Raw genomic sequence first — 25,565 nt, 5'->3', positions numbered from 1 at the left:
ATATATAATGAATAGTGCAATAAATGAGATTAAAAACACTCTGCAGGGAACCAACAGTAGAATAACGGAGGCAGAAGATAGGATAAGTGAGGTAGAAGAATGGTAGAAATAAATGAAACAGGAAAAAAGAAAAACGAATTAAAAGAAATCAGGACAATCTCAGAGACATCTGGGACAATGTTAAACACCCCAACATTCGAATCATAGGAATCCCAGAAGAAGACAAAAAGAAAGACCATGAGAAAATACTTGAGGAGATAATAGTTGAAAACGTCCCTAAAAAGGGGAAGGAAATAACCACCCAAGTCCAAGAAACCCAGAGAGTCCCAAACAGGATAAACCCAAGGCAAAACACCCCAAGACACATATTAATCAAATTAACAAAGATCAAACACAAACAACAAATATTAAAAAGCAGCAAGGGAAAAAACAACAAATAATACACAAGGGGATTCCCATAAGGATAACAGCTGATCTTTCAATAGAAACTCTTCAGGCCAGGAGGGAATGGCAGGACATACTTAAAGTGATGAAAGAAAATAACCTACAGCCCAGATTACTGTACCCAGAAAGGATCTCATTCAAATATGAGGGAGAAATCAAAAGCTTTACAGACAAGCAAAAGCTGAGAGAATTCAGCACCACCAAACCAGCTCTCCAACAAATGCTAAAGGATCTTCTCTAGACAGGAAACACAGAAAGGGTGTATAAACTCGAACCCAAAACAATAAAGTAAATGGCAATAGGATCATCAGATCAGATCAGATCAGTCGCTCAGTCATGTCCGACTCTTTGCGACCCCATGAATCGCAACACGCCAGGCCTCCCTATCCATCACCAACTCCCAGAGTTCACTCAGACTTACGTCCATCGAGTCAGTGATGCCATCCAGCCATCTCATCCTCTGTCGTCCCCTTCTCCTCATGCCCCCATCCCTCCCAGCATCAGAGTCTTTTCCAATGAGTCAACTCTTCACATGAGGTGGCCAAAGTACTGGAGTTTCAGCTTTAGCATCATTCCTTCCAAAGAAATCCCAGGGCTGATTTCCTTCAGAATGGACTGGTTGGATCTCCTTGCAGTCCAAGGGACTCTCAAGAGTCTTCTCCAACACCACAGTTCAAAAGCATCAATTCTTTGGTGCTATACTTATCAATAATTACCTTAAATGTAAATGGGTTGAATGCCCCAACCAAAAGACAAAGACTGGCTGAACGGAAATGGAAACAAGAACCCTATATATGTTGTCTACAAGAGACCCACCTCAAAACAAGGGACACATACAGACTGAAAGTGAAGGGCTGGAAAAAGATATTCCATGCAAATAGAGACCAAAAGAAAGCAGGAGTAGCAATACTCATATCAGATAAAATAGACTTTAAAACAAAGGCTCTGAAAAGAGACAAAGAAGGACACTACATAATGATCAAAGGATCAATCCAAGAAGAAGATATAACAATTATAAATATATATTCACCCAACATAGGAGCACCATAATATGTAAGACAAATGCTAACAAGTATGAAAGGGGAAATTAACAATAACACAATAATAGTGGGAGACTTTAATACCCCACTCACACCTATGGATAGATCAACTAAACAGAAAATTAACAAGGAAACACAAACTTTAAATGATACAATAGGCCAGTTAGATCTACCTGATATCTATAGGACATTTCACCCCAACACAATGAATTTCACCTTTTTCCCAAGCCAACATGGAACCTTCTCCAGGATAGATCACATTCTGGGCCATAAATCTAGCCTTGGTAAATTCAAAAAAATTGAAATCATTCCAAGCATCTTTTCTGACCACAATGCAGACAGATTAGATCTCTTACAGGAGAAAAACTATTAAAAATTCCAACATATGGAGGCTGAACAACACGCTGCTGAATAACCAACAAATCACAGAAGAAATCAAAAAAGAAATCAAAGTATGCATAGAAATGAATGAAAACAAAAACACAACAACCCAAATCCTGTGGGACACTGTAAAAGCAGTGCTAAGGGGAAAGCTCATAGCAATACAGGCATAACTCAAGAAATAAGAAAAAAGTCAAATAAATAACCAAACTCTACACCTAAAGCAAGTAGAAAAGGAAGAAATGAAGAACCCCAGGGTTAGTTGAAAGAAATAAATCTTAAAAATTAGGGCAGAAATAAATGCAAAAGAAAGAAAAGAGACCATAGCAAAAATCAACAAAGCCAAAAGCTGGTTCTTTGAGAGGATAAATAAAATTGACAAACCATTAGCCAGACTCATCAAGAAACAAAGGGAGAAAAATCAAACCAATAAAATTAGAAATGAAATGGAGAGATCACAACAGACAACACAGAAATACAAAGGATCATAAGAGACTACTATCAGCGATTATATGCCAATAAAATGGACAACTTGGAAGAAATGGACAAATTCTTAGAAAAGTACAACTTTCCAAAACTGAACCAGGAAGAAATAGAAAATCATAAAAGACCCATCACAAGCACAGAAATTGAGACTGTAATCAGAAAGCTTCCAGCAAACAAAAGCCCAGGTCCAGACGGCTTCACAGCTGAATTCTACCAAAAATTTAGAGAAGAGCTAACACCTATCCTACTCAAACTCTTCCAGAAAATTTCAGAGGAAGGTAAACTTACAAACTCATTCTATGAGGCCACCATCACCCTAATACCAAAACCTGACAAAGATGCCACAAACAAAGAAAACTATAGGCCAATATCACTGATGAACATAGATGCAAAAATCCTTAACAAAATTCTAGCAATCAGAATCCAACACCACATTAAAAAGATCATACATCATGACCAAGTGGGCTTTATCCCAGGGATTCAAGGATTCTTCAGTATCTGCAAATGAATCAATGTAATACACCATTAACAAATTGAAAAATAAAAACCATATGATTATCTCAATAGATGCAGAGAAAGCCTTTGACAAAATTCAACATCCATTTATGATAAAAACCCTCCAGAAAGCAGGAATAGAAGGAACATACCTCAACATAATAAAAGCTATATATGACAAACCCACAGCAAACATTATCCTCAATGGTGAAAAATTGAAAGCACTTCCCCTAAAGTCAGGAACAAGACAAGAGTGCCCACTCTCACCACTACTATTCAACATCATTTTGGAAGTTTTGGCTACAGCAATCAGAGCAGAAAAAAGAAATAAAAGAAATCCAAATTGGAAAAGAAGAAATAAAACTCTCACTGTTTGCAGATGACATGATCCTCTACATAGAAAACCCTAAAGACGACCAGAAAATTACTAGACCTAATCAATGAATATAGTAAAGCTGCAGGATATAAAATCAACACACAGAAATCCCTTGCATTCCTATACACAAATAATGAGAAAATAGAAAGAGAAATTAAGGAAACAATTCCATTCACCATTGCAACGAAAAGAATAAAATACTTAGGGATATATCTACCTAAAGAAACAAAAGACCTATATATAGAAAACTATAAAACACTGGTGAAAGAAATCAAAGAGGACACTAATAGATGGAGAAATATACCGTGTTCATGGATCAGAAGAATCAATATAGTGAAAATGAGTATACTACCCAAAGTAATCTATAGATTCAATGCAATCCCTATCAAGCTACCACAGAGCTAGAACAAATAATTTCACAATTTGTATGGAAATCCAAAAAACCTCGAATAGCCAAAGCAATCTTGAGAAAGAAGAATGGAACTGGAGGAATCAATCTGCCTGACTTCAGGCTCTACTACAAAGCCACAGTCATCAAGACAGTATGGTACTGGCACAAAGACAGAAATATAGATCAATGGAACAAAATAGAAAGCCCAGAGATAAATCCACGCATCTGTGGACACCTTTGGAGGAGGCAATGGCACCCTACTCCAGTACTCATGCCTGGAAAATCCCATGGACGGAGGAGCCTAGTGGGCTATAGTCCATGGGGTCGCAAAGAGTCAGACATGACTGAGCGACCTCACTTTCTCTTTTCACTGTCATGCATTGGAGAAGGAAATGGCAACCCACTCCAGTGTTCTTGCCTGGAGAATCCCAGGGACGGGGGAGCCTGGTGGGCTGCCGTCTATGTGGTCACACAGAGTCGGACATGACTGACGTGACTTAGCAGCAGCAGCATGGACACCTTATCTTTGACAAAGGAGGCAAGAATATACAATGGAGAAAAGACAATCTCTTTAACAAGTGGTGCTGGGAAAACTTGTCAACCGCTTGTAAAAGAATGAAACTAGAACACTTTCTAACACCATACACAAAAATAAACTCAAAATGGATTAAAGATCTAAACATAAGACCAGAAACTATAAAACTCCTAGAGGAAAACATAGGCAAAACACTCTCCGACATAAATCACAGCAGGATCCTCTATGACCCACCTCCCAGAATATTGGAAATAAAAGCAAAAATAAACAAATGGGACCTAATTAAACTTAAAAGCTTCTGCACAGCAAAGGAAACTATAAGCAAGGTGAAAAGACAGCCTTCAGAATGGGAGAAAATAATAGCAAATGAAGCAACTGACAAAGAATTAGTCTCAAAAATATACAAGCAACTCCTGCAGCTCAATTCCAGAAAAATAAATGACCCAATCAAAAAATGGGCCAAAGAACTAAATAGACATTTCTCCAAAGAAGACATACAGATGGCTAACAAACACATGAAAAGATGCTCAACATCACTCATTATCAGAGATATGCAAATCAAAACCACAATGAGGTACCATTTCATGCCAGCCAGAATGGCTGCTATCCAAAAGTCTACAAGCAATAAGTGCTGGATAGGGTGTGGAGAAAAGGGAACCCTCTTACACTGTTGGTGGGAATGCAAACTAGTACAGCCACTATGGAGAACAGTGTGGAGATTCCTTGAAAAACTGGAAATAGAACTGCCATACGACCCAACAATCCCACTGCTGGGCATACACACCAAGGAAACTAGAATTGAAAGAGACACATGTACCCCAGCATTCATCACAGCACTGTTTATAATAGCCAGGACATGGAAGCAACCTAGATGTCCATCAGCAGATGAATGGATAAGAAAGATGTGGTACATATACATAATGGAGTATTACTCAGCCATTAAAAAGAATACATTTGAATCAGTTCTAAGGAGGTGGATTAAACTGGAGCCTATTATCCTGAGTGAAGTAGGCCAGAAAGAAAAACACCAATACAGTATAATAATGCATATATATGGAATTTAGAAAGATGGTAACGATAACCCTGTATGCGAGACAGCAAAAGAGACACAGATGTATAGAACAGTCTGTGGGAGAGGGCGAGGGTGGGATGATTTGGAAGAATGGCATTGAAACATGTATAATATCATATAAGAAATGATTCACCAGTCCAGGTTCAATGCATGATACAAGATGCTCAGGGCTGGTGCAGTGGGATGACCCAGAGGGATGGTATGGGGAGGGAGGTGGGAGGGTGGTTCAGGATGGGGAACACATGTACACCTGTGGCGGATTCATGTCAATGTATAGCAAAACCAATACAATATTGTAAAGTAATTAGCCTCCAATTAAAATAAATAAATTTATATTAAAAAATAAAAGGCACTTGAAATATCTTGACTTTTTCTTTTCAGGGCACAATGATTACAGGGGATACCTGGTGTAGCTGTCAAGCCAAAAAACAAAAAATGTGGGGAGTCGAGGAGAGTGAAAAAAGCATGGAGGCTGATGGGCATGGATACATTCAGGTTTTCAATTAACTCGCCATGTTCCTGCCTAAGAAGCATACAATAAAATGGGCATCTCTGTCATTCTTGGGAGATGAGACTATTCTCTCAGCTCTACAAAATGAGACTGTGGTGATATTGAAATGCTGCCAGTCTCCCCACTGGGCAGACTGCCTGCATTTCACCCAGGCCTGGAGTTCTTTCTCAGCTGCTCTGGAATCTGCCCTTCCTGCTGTTCCCTTTCCGCCAAAGGCCAGCCTCCCTGCGCTGAGAGAATCTGCCCTTTGTTGTACTTGAGGGGAGACTGTTTCCAGCGTTTCAATTGCTCTTCTCTTGGGGAGCCAGAGAGAGAGAGGGAGAGGAAGAAGCCGTGTGACAATTGTTTGACTCTCAAGCCAAAATGCAAGAGTTCTCTGAAGCTATCCCATCTTTGAAGTGAGCAGTCTCCCTCCAAGTCCTTCTGGCTTTGAAGTGGTCATCAGCCCTGCGTTTGTCCTGAGAGAGCCCCTGAGAGACACTGCAGTGATTTCAACTTTGGAGCCCCTGTCAGGAGGCACCTGTACAGCTTTGGCTGAGACACTCAAGCTTGGGCACGCATCTCGGTCACCTCTAGCTGCCAAACAACATTAAACCCTCCTGGCTTCTGTTTGGGTTGTGATTATCACTCCTGACTCCCATCTAGTGGCTCGGCTGGTCAGGGCCAGTCTTGGCTGATCATGGCTGGGATTGCCAGTGTGTCGGCACTGAGATGGAAGGTCGACTGGAACTGGCTGGTCTGGGTGGCCTTGCTCATATATCTTTCCATTGGCCAGCTATTGGCTGGGGCCATTGGGGTGACTGAACTCCAAGACTGGGGACAGAGGCACACAAGGCCTCTGGAGGCTTTGATTCGGAATCACTGAATCACCACTTTCACACATGTTGACTGAAGCAAAGTCATGTAGACGCTCCAGTGTCAAAGGGTAGCCAGCTGGATTTCACGTCTTGATGAGAGGAACTACAAAGTAAAACTAAAAGTGCCTGGATGCACAGGGGGAAAGACTTTGTGGCTGGCCTTGCAGTCCATGGCAGCCTGTGATGTCAGGGGCAGTGTGAAGTTGTGTGTCAGGTGTGGATGTATATTCAGGGTTCTAGGCTTTGGGGAGATTTGGGGGGATGGGTGTGCTGGAGAGGGGGTAGAGCAGATGCTGAGGGGCTTTATACATCCCTTTGGCCTTCAGCATCTTTCATTAGGTCTGCCATAAATAGGCCACAAGAGCTTCCTTCACCTCATGAGTATCATAGATCCTTTATCTTCCTGCCCTTCCAATAAAGCCGATGTGTGTGCTCAGTATCTCAATCATGTCTGACTCTTTGTGACCCCAGGGACTGTAGCCCATCAGTCTCCTCTTTGCATGGGATTCTCCAGGCAAGAATACTGGAGTGGGTTGCCATGCCCTCCTCCACGGGATCTTCCCAACCCAGGGATTGAATCTGGGTCTCTTGCATCTCCTGCATTGGCAGGCAGATTCTTTACCACTGAGCCACCTGGGAAGCCTTAACAATACTAGGTATTAAATTAGAGAAGGCAATGGCAACCCACTCCAGTACTCTTGCCTGGAAAATCCCATGGATGGAGGAGCCTGGTAGGCTGCAGTCCATGGGGTTGTTAGGAGTCAGACACGACTGAGCGACTTCACTTTCACTTTTCACTTTCACGCATTGGAGAAGGAAATGGCAACCCACTCCAGTGTTCTTGCCTGGAGAATCCCAGGGACAGGGGAGCCTGGTGGGCTACCATCTATGGGGTTGCACAGAGTCAGACACGACTGAAGCAACTTAGCAGCAGCAGCAGCATTCATATGAAAAGTCAAAAATGAATAGTGTTTATTTAACTAAATTATTAAGTGATTACAGTTGATCCTTGAACAACTGGGAGGTTGGGGGCAGTGAGCCTCTGTGCAGCCAAAACTCTGCATAGAACTTTACAGTCAGCCCTCAATATCCACAGTTTCGCATCTGTGGGATCAAAGAAGCTCAGATTATGTGGTACTAAAGCAAATATTTATTGGAAAACAATATCAGACCTGCACAATCCAAACCCATATTGTCCAAGTGTCAATCCAATATGATTACTTTTGCCATAGTTTTTGCCTTAAGGTTGAAATACAGTTACTCAACACCTGAGATTTTCCCCCTCATACCAACATGAAGGTCAATGGGGCACATATTTTTGTTTATTTACCCTACCCTAGTCACGTAGGCTCCCTCTGCCCAGCACATATACAAAATTCCAGACTCCCAGGAGGAAAGCCAGTGTTCAGAATCAACTATATTGTTCACACAAACAGTTGAGGCGCACCCTTTCTAGTCCTGGGCTTGGTTGTCCAGAAATCCAAGTTCTCAAATGCCAGCCAAGGCCAGCCTTGCCAACAGGCCTATCTAAGGATGACAGTCTCTGGCCTGTTATGCTACCTTTTTTCTCCACACCATGCAAGAATCTAAGCTCCTCGAGGGTCAACATCTTTGTGTTGTGATGTGTGTTGGGCACAGTGTGTGACACACAAGTGCCCAACAAATATTTATTGAATGAAGAGAGGGAACACCGGCCCTCAGGTGGACTTTTCCCTATGACAGAAATAATGCCCAAAGGAAGAACAGTCTCTTGATTTCCCCCACCTAGACTTTCCCTGAAGCAGCAGGCCTGTATACGACTCCCATCCAGGCAGCTCCTTGTCCAGGGAACCTGAAACAAGCCCGGCTTCCACACCCTCTCAAGGCCATCTGGACATAGGAGCAGTGTGTCCAGAGTAACCTAGTTAGTTGCTTGGTGAGGCTGCAGGTCACTCTCTTTTTTTAAAAAAAAATTTTTAATACAATAAAGTATACTGTATTGTTACATGCAGGAATCACTGACTTTTCCTTTTTTTTTTTAATATATTTTTTTAGCCAGGGCGTCCACATCTCTTGATCCTGATTTTCCTCTTCAGCCTGTTTGTTTTTCGCCTTCCCTCAGTGCTTGGGGTTGAACTGAATCCTGGCCTAGGTGCAGACCATTTGATTTGACCTGCATCTGATTGTGATCTTTATACCAGCAATGTCTTTGTTTCTTCTTCTAATGTTTATTTTTAAAGGCAAAAAGACCATTTGAAAGGACTTTCCCCTTACATTGTATACATTTCTTCCTCTGTTTTCAGATCCAAAACTGTTTTTCACTGTGACTGTGTAAGCTCTTTACCTGTGATCAGTGACTCCTCAGGGTAAAAATCTCATTTTTTCATTCTCTGTTCCTTCAGTAATAGAAAGATTAAGCTAATTTCAAAACTACTTGTGTCAGGATTTCATTCCATCTGGAAAGTCTATCTATTTCATCAAAGGCTTGTTTGTCACATTCTGAATTTTGACAAATGGATGCAATGAATCATTGGTTGAAATTCAACAAAGAGTGCCCAGCCCTGTATTCTCTGTCTTGGCTTAAGATTGGTCTCAGCTCAAAAATAGGCAGATGAATTTATCCGCAGGGGAAAAAAATAAAAGGTTTTAAAAATGCATATCATAGTACCATCTGAGAATATAAATCTTATGTAACATTTGTCATCAAAATTAAGTTTTAATATTATTTCAAGAATATGTTGATCCATCATTTCTACCCATAGAATATGCCAAGTTGGCATATTAATATTAATTCTAACTAATGCTGAGTCACTTTTGTACAGGGAGACTACTCTTCTGAATGAAAAGAATTATGAATCTATTCTTAGGGCAAATAAAAAATGATTGCCCATCAAGATTCCCAGACTGATGAGATGAATTAATATTTCTGGCTGAGAAATGATAAATTCTGAGGGAGAAAACTGTCAGGGAGCATTCACCAGCAACTTTAATAAATGACTTGGTCTTGACAGAAATGTTTTAAATACAGCTTCTAGATGTTTAAAGTATTTAGTCATGTTGACAAGAGTGGGTTTGCCTTTCCTAACTTTAAAAAAGAAAGAAAGAAAGAAAACTGATATGTTAGAAAAAAGAGAATCACCTGGCAGGATATCAGAGTCCTCGGCTAGTGTTCTTGAGGGCAGTGGCTTTTTACTTTCTGGAGCTTGTAGGAACCTAAAAGAATTTCTGAACTTTGTTCTTCATTGTATAGATGAGAAAACTGAGGTCCAGAGAGGTGCAGCAACTTGACAGAGGCCACACAGTAAACTGAAGCAGAGCACAGAACAGAACTCAGGTTCTTTCACTTTCAGGTTGCTGTGCCTTTCTCATCCAATTAATTATATGATCGGAGGCAGGGGGCCCCAACCTCTAGGCTGTGGACTGCTACCTCCTATCAGATCAGCAGCAGCATTAGGTTAGAAATAAAGTGCACACTAGAGCCTGTTATACAGAGTGAAGTAAGTCAGAAAGAGAAAAACAAGTATCATTAGTTTTTCCTATATATATTAGTTTTTCCTATATATGCACTATATATATATTCCTATATATGCACTATATATATTAGTGCATATATAGGAATCTAGAAAAATAATACCGATGAACCTATTTACAGAGAAGAAATAGATTTGAAGATGTAGAGAGCGGACTTGTGGACATGGCAGGGGGAGGAGAGGCTGGGAGAAATTGAGAGAGTAGCATTGACATATATCCACTATCATGTGTCAAATAGATAGCTAGTGGGAAGCTGCTGTATACCACAGGGAGCCCAGCCTGGTTGCTCTTTGATGACCTACTAGGGTGGAATTGGGGAGGAGGGAGGATCAAGAGGGAGGGGAGATATATAGATAGATAGATAGATAGATAGATAGATATAGATATAGATATATAAAATTATGACTGATTTGAGTTGATGTACAGCAGAGACTACCACAACATTGTAAAGCAATTATCCTCCAATTTAAAGAAGAGAAAGTGCACAATAAATGTAATGCACTTGAATTATCCCAAAACCATCCCCTCTCCCCTGGTCTGTGGAAAAATTGTCTTCCACAAAATCAGTCCCTGGTGCCAAAAAGGTTAGGGACCACTTGTCTAAGGCAGTGGTTCTCAAAATCTGGGAGGCTCAGAATTGCCTGGAGAGCTTGTTCATACACAGCTTTCTGGACCCTACTTTAGAGATTGTTTCTATAGGTGTGGGGTCAGGACAGGGAATTTGCATTTCTCTCAAGTTTTCAGGTGATGCTCTTGGTTCTTGTCCAGGGACCACACTTGGAAAACCCCTGAGCTAAGGGTTGGAGGAGATAGTCAGGAAGCTAAGAATAAATGTGCACTTTTCTGCAGGGGAAAGGAAATAATTGACTGATTTTAGCTATTCCTGAGTATCTTTGTACTCAGAGAATAGAAGATCTGTTAGTAATTGTACTTTTCCTCTTGTACTTGTAATTATTGTTAAATAAGGTTTCTACTATTAGCCCCAGTACCTGGTAAATTTCTTTCCTGAGTCAGAATTGTGACCCACTGGGGGCCTCGATAATGGGTAAAGGGGACCACAGCAAATCAGTGCTAAGGAAAAGAAAATCCCTAAGAGGTATTTTTAAAATACAGAACAATGGCTGATTGTAAAACCTCTTCAGAATCAAAATCACTACCAGGAAATCATCAGATTACCTTTATTCATTTTGAACATTTCCATTAAAGTGGGAAAAAAAAGAGAGCCAGAAACGGTGACTGCAGACAGACAGAAAAGTTGGTTAATTGAGTTGACAAAGAGAATTGAACTTAAAGCAGGAATTGTATCCCTCCAAATACTGTTTTTTTCTGGACCAGTTAACAAACTGCTTGCCAGAAATGTGCTTTATGTTTTCCATGGTGCCACAGCATGGGAAGACCACCTGATATAAAGATGATATGTAAAAATCACAGAGTCTTTTCATTAACATGAAGTTTATTTCTTCTTTTTACCTTTTCATCAGTAATCATTAACTAAATTGAAATGGATGCTATGTAATATATTAAGACAAAATCACAATCAGTGGTTGCAAACTTCCTTCCCTCCTCTTTTCAGAAATCTACCTGATTAAAAGAAACCCATGTTTACCTGCTCAGAATCCCTCTAAATTGTTCCTTTCACCTTCCTAGAGTAGGAAAAACTTATTCCTTGCTGGCCTAGAAACTAAACCATGGCTTGGGGAGAAGGAGAGAGAAAAGAGAGAGTGGAGGAAAAGGATCAAGATGGATTCTGTGCCCAGTTTGACTCTTTGCGACCGTATGGACTGTAGCCCTGTCTCCTCTGTCCTGGGATTCTCCAGGCAAGAATACTGGAGTGGGTTGCCATTTCCTTCTCCAGGGGATCTTCCTGACCCAGGGATCAAACCCACATCTCCTTCATTGCAGACACAGCCTGCAGGGAAGCCCAGATAAGGACTTGAAAAATCTTGTGTGTGTAAAAGTTTCCGAAGCAGCTGTGAGGGACAAAGAAATTGGAGATCGGGGAAGGGGTTGAGAAAGTGTTACATGGGTTATGAAGGGATCTCTATTACATTGTTTTGAACATCAAAAAGAGCTGCTTTTTTGATGGTCTGTAACTCCTAAAAGAGATAGTGCTCCAAGATTGGACCACATGGGTCCTTGGATTTATTAAGTTTACTCAAAGTGCCTACAATTCAATCTCTGCTCTAATAACATTTGTTTGCAAGAGGGAATCAAGGGAATCCATGGAAAATTAGGTTTCCAAGGAAACCAGCTTGGATGGGATAAGAGGAAGATTAGGCCTTTCTGTCAATTAACAAATATTTACAGTCACATGAAGTCTCTTGCTGTTGGTGAGAAGGGAAGCATTCCCTACTGCTCCAGTGAAAGTGCTAGAAGAGATGGAGATACAGGGGAGAACTTGAGACGGCAGGCCCCCAAAAGGGAAAAATATACTGTGGCTTTAAAAAAAAAAAGATTCTGATAAAAACTCTCCATCAGTTACCCATCACTGCATTATAAACGGCCTCAAAACTCAGTAGTTCAAAGTAAGTCTTTTATTTTGCTCAAAAATCTGCAATTTGGGGGACTTCCCTGGTGATCTAGTGGCTAAGACTCGATGCTCGCGATGCAGGAGGCCCAGGTTCGATCCCTGGTCAGGGAACTAGATCCCATGTGCCACAATTAGGACTTGGTACAGCCAAATACATAAAATAAATATTAAAAAATCTGCAAATTGGATAAGGTTCAGCAGGGAGGGTTTGTTTTTTCTTCTTTTGTCCACTAGGAAGGCTCACTTTGGGGCTAGTGAAACCATTTTCAAGATGGGTGGAGAGTTGGTGCTGGTTCTCTACTGGGAGCTCACCCGGAGTCGGGAGCCTTGGTTTCTTGCCCCATTGGCCTTTCTCTGGACTGCTTGGGCTTCCTTGCATGAAAAGGGAAAGTGTCAGTCGCTCAGTCATGCATGACTCTTTGCAATCCTATGGACTATAGCTTGCCAGGCTCCTCTGTCCGTGGGATTCTCTGGGCAAGAATACTAGAGTGGGTTGCCATGCCCTCCTCCAGGGGATCTTCCCAACCCAGGGATCGAACCGGCATCTCTTCTATCTCCTGCATTGGCAGGTGAGTTCTTTACCACTAGCACTACCTGGGAAGCTCCAGTGCTATACAGTAGGTCCTTATTAGTTATCAATTTTATATTGGGTTAGCAAAAAAGTTCGTTTGGGTTTTTCCATACGATGGTGTGGAAAAACCTGAATGAACATTTTGGCCAACCCAATATAGAGTGGTGTGTCTGTGTCAATCCCAGTTTCCCAGTTTATCCCTTTTACCCTTTCCCCCTGGTAACCACAAGTTTGTTGTATATATCCGAGACATCTCTCATTTAAAATGAGGATTGGGCCTGTGGTCCCCTTCCCATGTGGGTAATGGAAGAGGTTCTTGAAAGGCCAGGGTCACAGTCATAGTATTAATAAACATAGCTAGAAGATACAGGAATTGAAGGAGAAGACTGATACAGGCCAGGGTTCTTAAAGTGATGCTCCTCCACCACCCACATATCTGGCCTGCTTGATGAGAATATAGGCTGAGTGGCGATAGACTGGGGTGCTGCTTCAGAGCTTTGGGTCCAGCGGCTTGAGTTTGAACCCTATAACTTCTTACTAGTTGTGTGACCCCGGGCAAATTACCTGAGCCTTCTGTGCCTCTTTCGCCTCATCTATAAAGGGTGTCACCGAATAGTTTTGTTGTTTAGATGGGAGAGACCCTGGAATGCATCTAGAACAACACCTGGCAATTACTTAGTGCTCAGTGATGCTTGTTGTAGTTTTTATTATTGTGCTTGTCCATATCCCTTAATGAATCATAATCTCCAAAGAGAGAGCCTGGAAACCTTCATTTCTAACCAGCCCCCTCCTGTGTGATTCATATACGTCCCAAAGTGTGAATACCACCGCTCAGGCCAAGAGAGCAATCAGGTGATGTCAAGGCAAGATGGACTAGCCCAGGAGCATCTCACTTCCCAGCAATATGGGGAAATGAGGATTTTCCTGCAAGTCAGTTCTCCAGATGACTGACACTTTTCTCTTGTTTTAAACACCCAGTCATCAAAGTTAAAACTTGATCAATTATTCATTCTAAAGTCTAAAGTCTATTATATGCTTGCACAGAGACTTCTAGAAAATAGTGGTGGTATTAGCAGTATTTGGGAAGGTGACTCAGTGTCGTCAAGACAGTCACAGATAGTAAATATTTATAGACTCCTTTGTTGTGTCCCCTTATTGTGGTGGGCACTGAGAATACAATGACAAACACGATGCAAACTCTGCCTTCAAGAGGCTTGCTGTCTAGTGAAGGAAAGGCCAGGAGATGGCGCTGATGCAGTAAGAGAGGTGACAGAACAGAAGGCTGTTTTGAGCTTTGTCACAGGGATGTCCTAAAGGCTACAGAAGTGTGTGTGTGTGGGGGGGTGGCCCTCATGCTGGGCCCTCTGGGTGCTTGGGCTGCTCGTTTGATGGCTGCTGCATCCTTCCTGGCTGTCAGTTGACACTCCTCACTCCTGTCAATTTGTCTGCCTTCAAATGACATTCCTGTCCTCATCAAATGCACTGCTTCTAATCTGCTGTGGGCTGGAAACTGGATACCCTGAACTTGCTGGAACGCTGCCCTCTCAGAAAGGCCTTCTCTGACCTTGCCATCTAAAATAGTGCTCCACTCCCACCACCCTCCCTGCCCCCACACATGGTCTGCAACCTCTTACCCAGCTTGACTTTCCCCAGTAGCATGTATCACCTCCTGATGTTACCTGTCTGCATTTATATCTGATGGTTTGCCTTCTTCGCTAGGTTACAAGTGCCAAGAGGACACTTAGTCCACCTCTGTGTCCAGTACCTGGTACCTGACCTGACTCAGAATAGGTTTTTAATAAATATTGAGTGTGTGCATGCTCAGTCATGTTCGACTCTTTGCAACCCCATGGACTGTAGCCCATCAGGCTCTTCTGCCCATGGAATTCTCCAGGCAACAATACTGGAGTGGGTTGCCATGCCCTTCTCCAGGGGATCTTCCCAATCCAGGGATCGAACCAGGGTCTCCTGCATTGGCTGGCAGATTCTTTACCACTGCTCTACCTGGGAAGCCTAAATATTGAGTGAGTGAACAATAGTAATAGATAAATTTCATTTTCTTTTTTTGTCAACGTTTTACTTGTACTCAGTGGCTCAGCAGTAAAGAATCTGTCTGCCCAGCACAGGAGACATAGGTTTGATCCCAGTCAGGAAGATCCCCTGGAGAAGGGAATGATGACAACCCACTCTAGTATTCTTGCCTGGTGAATTCCATGGAGAGAAGAGCCTGGCGGGCTATAACCTATGGGGTCACAAAGAGTCTGACATGACTTAGCAATTAAACAACAACAAATAACTTGCACTCAGTAAAATGCACCCATCTTATGTGTTCAGCTCAACCAACACAGGCACATGTGTGCGCACATTGTAACTCTACCTAGAGCAGGATACAGAGCCTTGCTGGCAGCCACCCAGCAGGTCCCTCAGAACCTTCTCAGCCCATACCTCCTCCAGAAGGTACTCATTCTTCTGACTTCTACCTCCATTAATTAGTTCTGCTCATTCTTGAATTTCATAAGTGTAATCATGTAGTGTTTTTTCTTCTGTGTCAACCTTCTCAACACTGTGCCTATGAGGTTCATCCATGCTGTTGAGTGGAATGGCACTTCATGCTTTATTTCATTGCTTGTAATGTTCAGGCTGAATTTGCTGTATTAAATGTCACCCCTTTTACTCACATGTGGATTGTTTTCAGGTCTGGCTGATAAGGAAAATGAGTTTTGAGAATGGTCATGCAAGGCTCTATGAGTTAAAGGGCATGAATGCCATGGCAACTTTTTTGGACGGTTTACTTGTTACCCATTTTCTTAGTCCTCCATTTCTGGAACCCTCCCCCTCTTCATACTCCTTCAGGGTTCTGATTTATGCTTGGACTTGTGTAGTCTGCCTGGAACTCAGTCAAATTTACAAAACCCTTAGTTGGCCTGCTGGAGCAAAGCCACATTACTGGTGGTTCATTCCCAAGACACAGAAGCAAAACGCTATTAGCTATTCCCTCATAGTGACCATCCCTTTTCTTCCTCTGTTGTCCTTGATTCTTGTTCAATTTCTGCTAATTCCCTCCACTGACTGAGGACACCTTTGGGCTGCATGTATGTCATAATAGGTGTTATCAACCATTGCTGCACATTATGACCACTTGGGGAACGTTAAATAGCATCATGCATGAGCTACACTCCAGAGCAATTAAATCAGATTCTCTGGGGTGGTGTCTGGGTATCAGTGTTTTGGAAATACTTTTCAGATGATTCTAAGAGACAGCTAAGTTTGAGAACCATTACAGGACACATCTTGGGGCTTCTGAGGTAGCTCAGTGGTACAGAATCTACCTGCCAATGCAGGAGATATGGGTTCCATCCCTGGCTTGAGAAGATCTCCTGGAGGAGGAAATGGCTACACGCTCCAGTATTCTTGCCTGGGAAATCCCATAGACAGAGGAGCCTGGCAGGCTACAGTTCATGGGGTTGCAAAGAGTCCGACATGCCTGAGCAACCGAGCACACACACACACACACACACACACACACACACGGGAAACATCCTAGGAGATGGTGCAGATATGTAGAATCAGCTCAGCCCCTTTCCCCACATCAGGCAGAATCAACTTGTTCCCACAGGACTTACTAGCTAGGGCTCTTTCACATGCTGTCAGCTTTATAAATTGCAGGGAGAAATTTTTATAAGAATGGCTTAAAATGAGGAAGTCAAGGAATATGGCTTTTTTTTTTTCCACCATATTAGTCACTCCATGGTGTCTGGAGCAGTATTAATTCAAGTTTGACTCATGTATTACAATCAAGATCCATCATTTAAACTCCAGGCTGTAGCGGAGAGCAGAGATGCCTTGACTACCATTGGATTGGCACTTCTGAAAGACTATTACTTTTTTTTTAAATTTGCTTTATTGAAGTATAGTTGATTTAAAATATTTGTTAATTTCTGCTCTACAGTGAAGTGATTCAATTATACATAGATATTCACTCTTACTCATATTCTTTTCCATTTTGGTTTATCACAGGATATTGAATATAGTTCCCTGTGCTATACAGTAGGACCTTGTTGTTTATCCATTGTATATATAGTAGTTTGCATCTGCTAACCCCAAATTCCCAATCCTTCCCTTCCCCATCCCTTCCCTCTTGGCAACCACAAGTCTGTTCTCTATGTCTGTGAGCCTGTTTCTGCTTTGTAGCGAAGTTCATTTGTGTCATATCTTAGATTTCCACATGTAAGTAATATCATACAGTATTTGTCTGAAAGACTGTTACTTGTGATTATGTTTAAGTGGGTACTACGTATAAATAGAATTAGTACCACCACTTCAGAAGAGTCATGAGGTCAGGGTCAATTTTTTAATCATCTGTTTCCAGCCAGTGGGCTTTCCTGGTGGCTCACAGGTTAAAGCGTCTGCCTCCAATGCAGGAGACCCAGGTTCGATCCCTGGGTCGGGAAGATCCCCTGGAGAAGGAAATGGTAACCCACTCCAGTATTCTTGCCTGGAAAATCCCATGGATGGAGAAGCCTGGTAGTAGGCTACAGTCCACGGGGTCGCAAAGAGTCGGACACGACTGAGCGACTTCACCTTCACCTTCCTGCCAGTAGCCAACAGTATTTTGTCCAGTACAGCTAACAATTGTTATTTATTGCACTTGGTGTTTAAAACTTAATTAGTCATCAGCTATCACAACAGCCCTAATGAACACTTAGGCACTGTCCCCTTTTCTAAGCTCTTTACATGCATTCATTCATCTACTCTTCTCAGCAGCCCTAGGAGTGGAGTTATTATCATCTCCATTTTATGGATAAGAAACTGGGGCACAGATTGGTTCAGTTCCTTACCAAGGGCTCAGAGCTGATAACTAATAGAGCTAGGATTCAAGCACTTTGGGTTCAGAGGCTGTTTCCTTATCATCTACCCAGTGCTTCTCAAATTTTAACATGCATAGGAATCACCTCGTAATCTTATTAAAAATGCAGGTTCTGGCTCACTAGATCTGGGGTAAGGCCCAAGATTCTGCATTTCCCACTCCAGTGTTCTTGCCTGGAGAATCCCAGGGACAGGGAAGCCTGGTGGGCTGCCGTCTATGGGGTCGCACAGAGTCAGACACGACTGAAGCGACTTAGCAGCAGCAGCAGCAGCAGCAAGTTCTCAGGTGGTGTCAGTGTGATAGGCACTGCATTCATGATCTGCATTTTGAGTAGCAAGGACGTGCCCTGTGAGATTATTTCTTTTCCTGTCCCCATTTTCAGGTGAGCATTCTGAGGCTTGGGGCTTCCCGAGTGGCTCAGTGGTAAAGAATCCACCTATCAACAAAGGAGACGAGAGTTCGATCCCTGGGTCGGGAAGATCCCCTGGAGAAGGAAATGGCAACCCAGTCCGGTATTCTTGCCTGGAGAATCCCATGGACAGAGGAGCCTAGAGGGCTACAGTCCATGGGGTCGCAGAGTTGCACATGACTGAGCGACTAGATAACAACAAACAATTCAGAGGCTCAGAGAGGAGACCAGTTTCACCAGCTTCTTACAGAAAATATACAGTGAAGCTATGATTAGAATTCCTGCAATGAGGGTCTCAAAGGTGATGGTTTGATCACTATGCTTGGGTGCTTGGTGTATGGCTGTTGAGTGCATGAGTAAACGGCCACCAAATGCTGGGTCTGACAGGTCACCATTGTGTAGCCAGAGGTTGGAAAGTAATGAATAGAACCTAGGTAATCACATGTCTTTCATCTGTGCTTTTTACAGCTAGGAAATGAATCTAGTATCAGTTTTTATCTTCATGTTTTCTTCTCATGGCCTAGACAGGTCCTTCCACCATTGCTGTTGATGAACCATAAAGGAAGCAGCTCAGCGAGCGTTTGTGGGGGACACCTTGCCACGTGTCTGTCTGCTGTCACCTTTACTTTGCAAGAAGCGACACAGACCTAGCATCCTGCTGACATGAATGCTGGTTCTTAACTGACAGCAGAATCAAGAGATGCAGAAGCAATGCGCATTCAGAAATAATGCCACTAGTTAAGCTTTTGACGTCAGCAAAGAGATCGTTTTCTACTTTTTGGAGGAAAGAAATTTCCACAAATAGCCTTGACGCCCCCACCCCTGCCCCCGCCCCAGGCTCAATGCAATTGTGTGGTGGATGAGATTCAAGCTCTCATCTGCCCACTCTGTCCTGATACCAGAGATTTACTCCCTGAGGGACTTACTGAGAACAAGGCCATGAGAACAAAATCAGAATGTTCATGTTCATGTTCCTTGCAACAATTCAGCAATTATAGGTTCCAGGAAGAAACCTCTAAGCACTCCCACCCCTCTGGACAATGTTTTCCAGCTAGATAGTGCATCCAGTGAGCCTTGTGTGTCCACGGCCTCCATGTCTGCTGTTAAGGAGAGCTGACAGTAAGGGACTTGATCATCCTTGGATTTTGGTAGCCGTGGGAGGTCCTAGAGTCAATTCCCCATGAATATCGAGGGATATCTGTATGTGTGACAGAGAGGCTTTGCTTGGAAGAAAATTTATTTACTTATTAGATTATTTTAAGAGGTACTTCTTGCCTCAGAGAACTGAAGGGGTCAGACTGTGTAATAGAAAATATGTGACTCATAAAAATATATGACTTCATGCAACAGAAATCAGGGGTGAAATCCTGGCACCTCCACATTGTCATGGGGTCCAATGTTAAAGAAAACACTCTTAGCTGTATTTTATTGATTAGAATTCTGAAGCTGTGATTCTTTCTGCAGAAATGTCAGTTGAGGTACTGGCTTGTCTCATATTTATCACTGCTGGGAATGAGAACCCAGACCTGAAGATGAACAGCTGTATTCACTTCACTCCATCACTCATTCATTCCATTCAGTTTCTCAATAGAAGTGTTAGGTGCTCTGGAGGTCTCATGGAGCTTAAAACAAGGTGCCTATCCTCAGGGGGTTCACAAAACTACTAAGAATGCAATACGAAGGTTAACAGTAAGAACTGGTGTGTGACAAGTATAATACAAAAGGTACACAGTTCCACAGAGCAGTATTTCCTCAAAAAGCAGACCTGGGTTGTGCTTCAGCATCATCTGGGAGCTTATTTGAGATGCAGATTATTGCCCCCACCCCCAGGCCCACTGAATCAGAAGCTCTGTGGTTGGGGCCCAGGGATCTGCATTTTAAACAAGATCCTAAGGTGATTTGTAAGCACATTAAAGTTTCAGAAGCACTTTTAAAAGATCACTTGTATCAGAGGAAGAACACACTAAGGTCTTGTCCTCAAGGACTGGTGATGCGAAAGGAAAGATGAGATTTGAATATGAATAATCAAGTGGGATAAAGAACATGAACAGATATGACTGTGGGAGCAAAGAAGGGGGGGAGGTGCAGAGCTTGCTGGGAGGGTTGTGGCAGGGAGGGAAATCTCTGTATGCTGGAGAGGGTCTTGTGTGCTGAGTCATTCAGTTTTGTCCAACTTTGTGATCCCATGGACTGCAGCCCGTCAGGCTCCTCTGTCCATGGGGATTCTCCAGGCAAGAATACTGGAGTGGGTTGCCATGCCCTCCTCCAGGGGATCTTCCCAACCCAGGGATTGAACCCAGGTCTCCCACATTGCAGGCAGATATTTTACCGACTGAGCCACCAGGGAAGCTGGAGAGGACCTTGGAGGATAGGAAATGTATCAGTTAGGCAGGCCCGTGGCTATGAGTAACAAAACCTGATGGAGAGTGCATAGGGTAAGGGAGTTAGAGAAGGCGAGGTTCAGAAAAACAACGAGACCAGCACTTTACAGGAACAGATCACCTTTAATGAGGAGAGAAGCGGCAGCAGTCAGATTAGTGAGCTGCTGCCCTAACCCAAGAAAAAAGTACATATAGGCATATGTGTATAGGCATATATTGTCTTAAGGGGGCGTGTTCTTCTCCAAGGTTGTTGGAAATAGTTATCTCTTAAACGGCTGGGGCAAGGAATTCTGGAGATTGGCCAGAGGCTGGACTGGCTGGGAGCTGGGCGTAATCAACCTTAGTGTCCTTTTTTTTTTTTCTTCCAGTGAGAGAGTTCTTTGTTTTGCATAGAATGGTGGGGAGGACTAGGAGGGGAGTTTTAACTCCAGGCTATTTTGAGCCATGTAACTTTCCTTCATTCCAGACCCTAAGGAATATATATACAAAAAGAGAGAGGTGGGCGCTGTTAATGTTCAGGGCTTCTTCGTGCTGATAAATGAGGGTCAGGGGTTTGTGGTCTGGGAGGAAGGAAGCCTAAGGCCCGTAGTGTTGATTTTTTATTCCACGCATCAGGGTTTCAAGCAAAAGAACAGTCTTGACTTGGTCTCGAGAGATGGCCCGAATCCGTTCTTGGAGAAACCTTTGAAAGAGATTGAAGAGACAGGGTCCAAATAAGAGGAATAAAATGATAAGTACCAATGGTCCCAAGAAAGGGAGCAACCAAGGGAGGGCCTGTCGGAACAGGTTTTGGGGAGTGTAAAGGTTTTGTAACTCTTTTCTTCAGCATTCAATTTTGTCTCTAAGTTCTTTGACTGCCCTGGACTATGCCTATTTCATTAACAAAATAGCAGCAGTCCTTGCCTAGGAAAAGGCAGGTCCCTCCCTTTTTTTGTGGTGAGAATATCCAGGGCTTGCCTATTTTGTAGGGCCACAGAAGCTAATGAGTTAATTTGTCTTTGGACTGAAACGAATATCCTTATTAAGTTCTTGGGACAGCTTGTAGTAGTAAAAATGGGCTGAGGTCGAGATGCCCCCAATCCCAGTGCCTAGGGCTGCTGCTATGCTGGTCCCAATCAGGAGGGGGGCTTTGACAGCTCATCTTTTCCTGTGGGAAAGTTCCCCGGGGGTAGACTATTTGTTCTCGGGGTCAGGAAGACCAAGATGCAAGGTCCAGGGGGGGTCCAAGGGGAGACATGAATATGCATAGGTCCCGCAGAGAATGAAGATTCCCGGATTGGTACAATTATTTGTGCTGTTCCAGAGAACCCAAGCGGAACAGAAGGAGGAAGCGGAGTTTGTAAGACCAGTGTAGTTGGGACTAGAGTAGTTGATACAGGTTAGGTTTGAAGAGGCTGAGAGTAGGACATTGTCAGAGACTGGCCCAATGAGTTATGTAGTTTTTTGTTGGGAAGGGGAGGTATAGTTGCCCTGTGACAGCCAGGTTGAGGGTAAGGGAATTGCTATGTGGTGAGGGAGACAGTGACATGCATATCCAACACTGGGATGTGTGTTGTGTGTAGTGGAAGAATTGGAAGGAAGAGTTGAGAAGGCGGGTAAGGTGTTGGTTGCCAGAGAGAGGTTTTAGGAGAGGCTGTAATTGGGAAAGGAGGTCTAGGCGTTTATAAGGCTCAGGGGTCGCCTGTAACCAGGAAATGATGTTCTTTATAACTTGTTCTTGTTTCTTTTCCCAATTTTGATCTAGAACCCTGCCCCCATTTGAGTACCTCCAGTGGGTAATGGCAGAGAAGGCAATGGCACCCCAGTCCAGTGCTCTTGCCTGGAAAATCCCATGGATGGAGGAGCCTGGTAGGCTGCAGTCCATGGGGTCGCTGAGAGTCGGACATGACCGAGTGACTTCACTTTCACTTTTCATTTTCATGCATTGGAGAAGGAGATGGCAACCCACTCCAGTGTTCTTGCCTGGAGAAACCCAGGGACAGGGGACCCTGGTGGGCTGCCGTCTATGGGGTCACACAGAGTTGGACAAGACTGAAGCAACTTAGCAGCAGCAGCAGCAGTGAGTAATGGGATAGAAACATATGTTTCTTCCATTTGGCTTATGGCAGGTGCTCACGAAACTCCCTCTCTTTTGTACTTTTAACAGTGAGTGGGGATTTGGACTTCCCTCCCCCCACCTGCCGCCCTGAGGTTCATGGTGCATGGTCTTGTAGCCGTATTATGTAACATGAGGAATGAACATAGGGATAAATGTCTGAGCAGGGACAGGACTAGCCAGAAGGCTGGGGAGTGCAGCAAGGATAAGGAACAGGGGTCATGGGTCTGTTAGTTAGGCAGTGTGGAGGAAATAGCACCTAGGAGTAGAACACAGCTAACAATGCAGGCGATACCGATGAAGAGACAAAGGATAGGTGGCCAGTCCTGAGGGGAGACAGTTACTAGGCCTATAGCAAGGACTAAGATTAAGAGTGCAGTTATCATTAGAGAGACGGGGAGAGGCCAGTCAGGGCGAGGGGCGGAAGGCCCCAAGTTGCTGGTTGCTTGAATCTGAGGAGGAACAGTGTTCATTAGGATGAAGAATGATGTAGAGAATGAAAGTAAAGAAATCAATTTCATCTGGAGTCAGGTTGTAGAAGGTTCCCTGAAGCCACAGTTGAGACACCAGTGTGGTCAGGTCTTCGAAGGAGGTTCCTGTCGGGGCGCTGGTCCAGAGGTCTTGTAATAGTTGGGTCAGGAACAGTTGTAGCTTGAAGAGTGTCCAGGTCATTCCGTGTCTTCTTGGATGGTTGACAGAGGTTGTCGCCAGGTGAATTTCAAGGAGGTAGGCCCTGTGAGGGAGACCTGATAGGGGTCAGTTAAGGAGAGCAGCGCAGGATCGGAGCTGACCCATGTTAGGTGAGAGAGGTGAACCCAGGAGGTGACCTTCTCGAGTTTAGCTGCAGTCAGGGTAAGGAGAATAATTTTGAATGGTCCCTGCCATTTTGGGGTTAGGTCACCCTGGGGATTATCAGACAGGTAGACCATGTCCCCAGTTTGTAAAGGGGGCAAGGGGGCTTGGGGGTCAGGGGCAGGCAAATTGTGGTTGATGTATTTCCAGAGGGCACTGCGGACTTCCACCAGCAGAGGGGAGTGTAGGAAGCTCGGTATGGGAGGCGCTTCGGGGGGGAGTCCAGGAGGGAGCACGGGCCTTCCATACATCACCTCAAAGGGGCTCAGCCCTAGGGGCTTTCTGGGCAAAGCCCACACTTTGAGGAGAACAATCGGCAAAAGTTTAGTCCAATCCAGATGTACCTCAAGGGTTAGGTTAGTAAGAGTTTCTTTGATTATTCTATTCATCCTTTCTACCTTTCCTGAGGACTGGGGATGATATGGAATGTGAAATTTCCAGGGTATCTGTAAGAATTGGACAAGTTGTTGGGTGACCTTGGATGTAAATTCCAGGCCATCGTCAGACTGTAGGGACGAAGGCAGGCCAAACCTGGGAATAATTTCTGTGAGGAGGATTTGGGCCACGGTGTGAGCTCTTTTGTTTGTAGTGGGAAATGCTTCTACCCATCCCGAAAAGGTGTCCACAAGGACCAGGAGGTATCTGACTCTCCGAACTGGGAGCATAAGAGTATAGTCTGTCTGCCAATCCTGTGCTGGGAGGCTGCCTTGCATTTGATGGGTTGGAAAGGAGGTAGGTTTAAGGTTGCAATCGGGATTAGTAGGTTGACATGTTTGACAGGAGTGGGTGAAAGTGAAGTCGCTCAGTCGTGTCCAACTCTTTGCGACCCCATAGACTGTAGCCTACCAGGCTCCTCTGTCCATGGGATTCTCCAGGCAAGAGTACTGGAGTGGATTGTCATTTCCTTCTCCAGGGGATCTTCCCAACCCAGGGCTCAAACCCAGGCTCTCCTGTATTGCAGACCATCTGAGCCACCAGGGAAGTCTCTAAATATTGTTGGTCAGCAGTGGATATGGGGAAGTGGTTACGGAGGAACTGTTGGAGTGTCTTGGATGAGGGATGAAAGAGTGAGTGTAGATAAGAGAGGATTTCTCTGGGGTTGGGAGGGTTGGATGGAGTCAGAGCTAAGATGACAGGGGACTGGAGGGAGGGATGGGACAGGGCTATCTCCTTTGCCTTCTGTTCTGCAGCATTGTTGTAGGCTGATATGAGACTTCTCTTTTGATGTCCCCTGCAGTGGAGGATGGCAACTTTGTTTGGTAAGAGTGCTGCCTCTAGAAGTTTGTGGATCAGGTCTGAATTAATAATGGGGGATCCCTTTGGGGTTAGGAAACCTCTTTCTCTCCATATTAGGGTGTTTGAGTGAAGTATGTTATAGGCATATTTGGAGTCTGTGTGGATGTTAACCCTTAGATTTTTAGCCACAGTTAAAGCTCTGGTGAGAGCTATCAGTTCTGCCTGTTGGGAGGTGGTGTGAAGTGGCAGAGGTAAAGCTTCAATTGTCTGGGTCCCGTGATTGTAGCAAAGGTCCCCCTGGATGATGGCATATCCTGCCACGAAGGGTGGATATTTTTGAGAGCTGCCATCAATGAACCAGTGTGGAGTGTCTGGGTCTAGGATGGGCTGATCTGTTAAATGTTAAAAGGGGTTTTGGGTAAGATCTACTGTTAGGCTGCAGCTATGTAGGAGACGGTCTGTTGTAGAGGATGTGGGTAATAAGCTGGCAGGGTTAAGGGGAGAGCAGAGGGAGAATGAGAGCCGA

General features: G+C 43.7%; 2 protein-coding genes across 2 annotated transcripts in view; one reads left to right on the top strand and one right to left on the bottom strand.

Annotated features, from left to right (window-relative positions):
• Positions 1–25,565, top strand: part of LANCL3 (LanC like family member 3) — a 114,421-nt gene that overhangs the window by 34,217 nt on the left and 54,639 nt on the right. The gene's annotated exons all lie outside the window — the stretch shown is intronic.
• PRRG1 (proline rich and Gla domain 1) overlaps positions 1–25,565 on the bottom strand; it is a 466,522-nt gene that overhangs the window by 392,165 nt on the left and 48,792 nt on the right. The window lies entirely within an intron of this gene.

The sequence above is a fragment of the Bubalus kerabau genome, chromosome X (genome assembly GCF_029407905.1).
Source record: "Bubalus kerabau isolate K-KA32 ecotype Philippines breed swamp buffalo chromosome X, PCC_UOA_SB_1v2, whole genome shotgun sequence".
NCBI classification, from domain to species: Eukaryota; Metazoa; Chordata; class Mammalia; order Artiodactyla; family Bovidae; genus Bubalus; species Bubalus kerabau.
Note: the sequence above shows the minus strand (reverse complement) of the source record. Positions and strands in the feature narration are given on the sequence as shown.